Source organism: Anomaloglossus baeobatrachus, chromosome 9 (genome assembly GCF_048569485.1).
Source record: "Anomaloglossus baeobatrachus isolate aAnoBae1 chromosome 9, aAnoBae1.hap1, whole genome shotgun sequence".
Classification (NCBI taxonomy): Eukaryota; Metazoa; Chordata; class Amphibia; order Anura; family Aromobatidae; genus Anomaloglossus; species Anomaloglossus baeobatrachus.
In genome coordinates, this window is record NC_134361.1 from 216,654,046 (window position 1) to 216,660,449 (window position 6,404).

The window sequence follows — 6,404 nt, forward strand, 5'->3', positions numbered from 1 at the left end:
CAAAGGGATGTCTTCAAGGGTTTTCTCTGATTTGTTACGAGTTACCAGAACAAATGGTTCTCTTCCGACTTGTGTTGGTTTTGGTCAAATAGACTGGCCCTTGTGTCCTCTGTAGATTGGGTTATTGGATTGTGAGCCCTGGTGGTCAGTGGGTTATATATTGTACCAATCCGGGTGCACCTGTTATATACAGGATTAAAGTTAAGATTGTATGCAATCTATAGCTCCTGGTGGTCAGTGGTATATACAATCTCTTAGCTCCTGGTGGTCAGTGGTATATACAATCTCTTAGCTCCTGGTGGTCAGTGGTATATACAATCTATAGCTCCTGGTGGTCAGTGGTATATACAATCTATAGCTCCTGGTGGTCAGTGGTATATACAATCTGTAGCTCCTGGTGGTCAGTGGTGTATACAATCTATAGCTCCTGGTGGCCAGTGGTATATACTATATATCTCCTGGTGGTCAGTGGTATATACAATCTATAGCTCCTGGTGGTCAGTGGTATATACAATCTATAGCTCCTGGTAACCAGTGGTATATACAATCTATAGCTCCTGGTGGTCAGTGGTATATACAATCTATAGCTCCTGGTGGTCAGTGGTATATACAATCTATAGCTCCTGGTGGTCAGTGGTATATACAATCTATGGATATATGTGAGGGAAGGCTATTAGCAGGGTAATCGTGGCCATAAGATCACCGTGGATTCCTCAGCAGATGATATCTGTGGATTGCGCTCATCAGGGCTGATAGACTTTACTCTATGGGAGAGATATGGCTCCCGCATCCACCCCCTGCGCATCTCCAGGACGGCCCACTCCACCACTGAACCTTTCTCTGCCGCGTCTCAAGTAAGCAGCGATTACCTGGTTACATATTTATGGAGATGAACGTCTGTCACGTGCAACCCTTCACACAATGAGGAGCAAAGACAGCGGCAGGCGCTATTATAGCTGTGCCATTACTAACACTGTTATGGAGGCCCTGTGGCTGCACTGTTATGGAGGCACTGTGGCTGCACTGTTATGGAGGCCCTGTGGCTGGCACTGTTATGGAGGCATTGTGGTTGGCACTGCTATGGAGGCACTGTGGCTGCACTGTTGTGGAGGCACTGTGGCTGCACTGCTATGAAGGCACTGTGGCTGGCACTGTTATGAAGGCACTGTGGCTGGCACTGTTATGGAGGCACTGTGGCTGGCACAGTTATGGAGGCACTGTGGCTGCACTGTTATGGAGGTCCTGTGGCTGGCACTGTTATGAAGACACTGTGGCTGGCACTGTTATGGAGGCCCTGTGTCTGGCACTGTTATGGAGGCCCTGTGTCTGGCACTGTTATGAAGGCCCTGTGTCTGGCACTGTTATGGAGGCCCTGTTTTTGGCACTGTTATGAAGGCCCTGTGTCTGGCACTGTTATGGAGGCCCTGTGGCTGGCACTGTTATGGAGGCCCTGTGGCTGGCACTGTTATGGAGGACTGTGGCTGGCACTGTTATGGAGGCCCTGTGGCTGGTACTGTTATGGAGGTCTGTGGCTGGCACTGTTATGGAGGCCCTGTGGCTGGCACTGTTATGGAGGCCCTGTGGCTGGCACTGTGGTGGAGCACTGTGGTGGCACTGTTATGGGGACTGTAGCTGTACATTTTGGGGTGCCATGGTTTTGCTGTTGCGGCTGTCACAGTTATGGGGTTCCGGCGTCAGGAGCTTTATCTTATCCTTTCTCTTTCCCGTCTCATCTCCACAGGGACAGAATCTGAGGATAAATGGTCGTGAGATGCTGTGATCTGTCACTTTGAGCCATCAGATGAATTCTGTGCCCCATGTGATACACCCTGTCCGCCACTAGAGGGCGCTTCCACCACATCTATTAATCACCAGAAGTGGAGGCTCCTGTATTTCCACAACACATTGGAGCAGGACTGGATACATTGTACCAAACCTCCAGCTGTGAGAAGTATCAGACATGTATGAATGGCACTGTGATATGGGGTGGGGCAGATATATGTGTAGTGTATGGTAGGTGCTATATGGCAGTGTTACAAGCGCATCTCAATAAATCAGAATATCATCAAAAAGTTGCTTTATTTCAGTAATTCAATACAAAAAGTGAAACACATATTATATAGAGTCATTACACACAGAGGAATCAATTCCTATATATTCTATAGAGTCATTACACACAGAGGGATGTATTTCTATATATTATATAGAGTCATTACACACAGAGGGATCTATTCCTATATATTATATAGAGTCATTACACACAGAGGAATCAATTCCTATATGTTATATAGAGTCATTACGCACAGAGGGATCTATTCCTATATGTTATATAGAGTCATTACACACAGAGGGATCTATTCCTATATATTATATAGAGTCATTACACACAGAGGGATGTATTTCTATATATTATATAGAGTGAATACACACAGAGGGATGTATTTTGTGAGGGCCGGGGAGGACTGGTAGGCCCAGGAGGTGGATCCACTGGACCGAGCACCCCACCTGGAGGGCAGGGTACACGGTAGCTGGAGCACTAACGTGGCAGGAACGGGTGCAGGTATCAGGAAGCAAAGACAGGACCAGGTCACTAAGGTCACAGCGTACTTTAAGGCAGTAATAGGAAACAGGAACAAAGACCTGAGCACCTCGCTCACAAGACAAGGCATAGAAACACACGCGATGATCAGGCCCCACCCACATGGAGAGGCCGGTCTTATATACTCAGCACAGCCTCAGGTCATTTCCTGTTGCAGCAGTACTGGGGCTATAAGACCAGGTGAGTGGGCGCGGCCCGGTCCTATACAGAACATTAGTCAGAATCAGACTCCTGAGACCAGGAACAGGACTCTGGGGAGCATGAGCGGGAGCGGTAGCCATGACTGGTGGACACGTGGACTGGATCAGTGGGTAAGGAGTGGTGCTGGGACACGGGGAGCGTGACAGTACCCCCCCCTTGAAGCCCCCCTCTCCTCGGCCGAGACATGAAGGCGCACCGAAGAGAGGCAGCAACGTACTTCCGGGACAACCAGGAACGGGCCTCAGGACCGCAATCCACCCAATCGAACAGGAACGACTGCTTACCCCGGACCGTTTTCATGGCCACTATGTCCCGTATCGGGGAACCCATGTCAGCGGCAAGGGAGGCAACGGAAAGAGAAGGACAGTCATAAGCAGGACTGGAATCTTGGACGACCGGATCGGGCGTCTCCTGACTGGGTATCAGACAATGTCTCATCCTGGGCAGCCGGTGGAGTCAAAGTCTCAACTCTAGAAGGCGGTGAAATCAAAGTCTCATCTCCAGAAGATGGTGGAATCAAGGTCTCAGAGACTGGGGACGATGGAACGACACTGGATAGCGTCGTCTCTTCTTCAGGGGTCGGTGGTTCCAACGGTTCAGGTGACAGGGACTGAGGAACAGGCTGTAGGCAGTGGTCATGACACAAGGGTCCCCAGCGGGAAATAGCGCCAGAGCGCCAACTAGTGGCAGGGTCATGGATTTGAAGCCAGGGCAGACCCAGCAGGAGCCCAGGAGCCATCCTCGGGATGACATAGAAGGCGATGGTCTCTGTATGCGAAGTGCCAACCTGGAGGTTCACGGGCTCGGTGGTATACCGGACAGGTTCGTAGAGTGGTTTGCCGTCTACAGAGGCGAACCAGAGAGGCTTCTTCAGCGGAGTGACAGGGACCTGGTATTTGTCTTCCGTGGCCTGGTGGATAAAGTTGCCTGCTGCCCCAGAATCGATGTGGGCCTCAGCTGAAAACCGGGTCCCCTCTGTCGTCACCCGGACAGTCTTTAACTGGGACTGAAGGGATTCCGGTGGCAAGGGTGGCAGTCCCCACCATCCCTTGGACCTGGGGTCTACTTGGTCTCTCAGGGCAAGTTCATATCATATGAGAACTGTCTCCGCAATAGAAGCACAGGCCCGGGCGAGCCGTTCTGCACGGCGTTGCTTGGCTTGGACGGTCTACTTGCATGGGTTCTGGCGATAAGTCACGTAAAGGCAGGGACAAGGGTGCGGTAGGTCTCTGTGGAGGCAAGGCGTGGCGAGGTGGTCGCTTCTCCCGGACTATCTCTTTGGTACGCTCCTGAAAACGGAGGTCAATCCGGGTGGCCAGGGAAATCAAAGCGTCCAAGGTGCGGGGAACGTCCCGGCCGGCGAGTTCGTCTTTGATGCGTCCAGAGAGACCCTCCCAAAAGGCCGCCGTTAAGGCCTCATTGTTCCAGCCCAGCTCTGAAGCGAGCGTGCGGAACTGTATGGCGTATTGGCCGACTGTTTGGGTCCCTTGGCGTAGCCGGAGGAGCGTAGAGGTCACTGCGGTAGTTCGTCCGGGTTCGTCGAAGGTGCCCCTGAAGGCTTGCAGGAACTCCTGGATGTCGGTGATCATCGGGTCCTCGTTCTCCCACAGGGGGTTAATCCAGGCCAGGGCTTCACCTTCCAGGTGTGACATAAGGAACGCCACTTTAGACTGGTCTGAGGTGAACAAGTGCGGGAGCAACTGGAAGTGCAGGGAGCACTGGTTCAGGAAGCCTCGGCAGGACTTGGGATCCCCTGCGTAGCGAGGCGGAGCAGCAAGGCGAAGTTGCGAGGCTGTAGAGGAACCTGGTTCAGACCTGGAGACTGGTTGCTGCGTGGACTCAGACGAGGCGGCGGTCTGCAGCGTATACAACTGGTGGTCCACGGATGCCAGGAATTTCAGCATCCGGTTCAGGGTTTCACGCTGTTGTGCCAGCTCCTGGCGCAGCTCAGCCAGCTCTGAATTCTGTGTCTCAGCGGGATCCATGGCTTGTGCTCCAGCGGGATCCATGGCCTGATCATACTGTGAGGGCCGGGGAGGACTGGTAGGCCCAGGAGGTGGATCCACTGGACCGAGCACCCCACCTGGAGGGCAGGGTACACGGTAGCTGGAGCACTAACGTGGCAGGAACGGGTGCAGGTATCAGGAAGCAAAGACAGGACCAGGTCACTAAGGTCACAGCGGACTTTAAGGCAGTAATAGGAAACAGGAACAAAGACCTGAGCACTTAGCTCACAAGACAAGGCATAGAAACACACGCGATGATCAGGCCCTGCCCACATGGAAAGGCCAGTCCTATATACTCAGCACAGCCTCAGGTCATTTCCTGTTGCAGCAGTGCTGGGGCTATAAGACCAGGTGAGTGGGCGCGGCCCGGTCCTATACAGAACATTAGTCAGAATCAGACTCCTGAGACCAGGAACAGGACTCTGGGGAGCATGAGCGGGAGCGGCAGCCATGACTGGTGGACACGTGGACTGGATCAGTGGGTAAGGAGTGGTGCTGGGACACGGGGAGCGTGACATATTTCTATAAATTATATAGTCATTATACACAGAGGGATCTATTCCTATATATTATATAGAGTCATTACACACAGAGGGTTCTATTCCTATATATTATATAGAGTCATTACACACAGAGGGTTCTATTCCTATATATTATGTAAAGTCATTACACACAGAGGGATCTATTCCTATATATTATATAGAGTCATTACACACAGAAGGATCTATTCCTATATATTATATAGAGTCATTACACACAGAAGGATCTATTCCTATATATTATATAGAGTCATTACACACAGAGGGATCTATTCCTATATATTATATAGAGTCATTACACACAGAAGGATCTATTCCTATATATTATATAGAGTCATTACACACAGAAGGATCTATTCCTATATATTATATAGAGTCATTACACACAGAGGGTTCTATTCCTATATATTATATAGAGTCATTACACACAGAAGGATCTATTCCTATATATTATATAGAGTCATTACACACAGAGGGATCTATTCCTGTATATTATGTAAAGTCATTACACACAGAGGGATCTATTCCTATATATTATATAGAGTCATTACACACAGTGGGATCCATTCCTATATATTATATAGAGTCATTACACACAGAGGGATCTATTCCTATATATTATATAGAATCATTACACACAGAGGGTTCTATTCCTATATATTATGTAAAGTCATTACACACAGAGGGATCTATTCCTATATATTATATAGAGTCATTACACACAGAAGGATCTATTCCTATATATTATATAGAGTCATTACACACAGAAGGATCTATTCCTATATATTATATAGAGTCATTACACACAGAGGGATCTATTCCTATATATTATGTAAAGTCATTACACACAGAGGGTTCTATTCCTATATATTATATAGAGTCATTACACACAGTGGGATCCATTCCTATATATTATATAGAGTCATTACACACAGAGGGATCTATTCCTATATATTATATAGAATCATTACACACAGAGGGTTCTATTCCTATATATTATGTAAAGTCATTACACACAGAGGGATCTATTCCTATATATTATATAGAGTCATTACACAC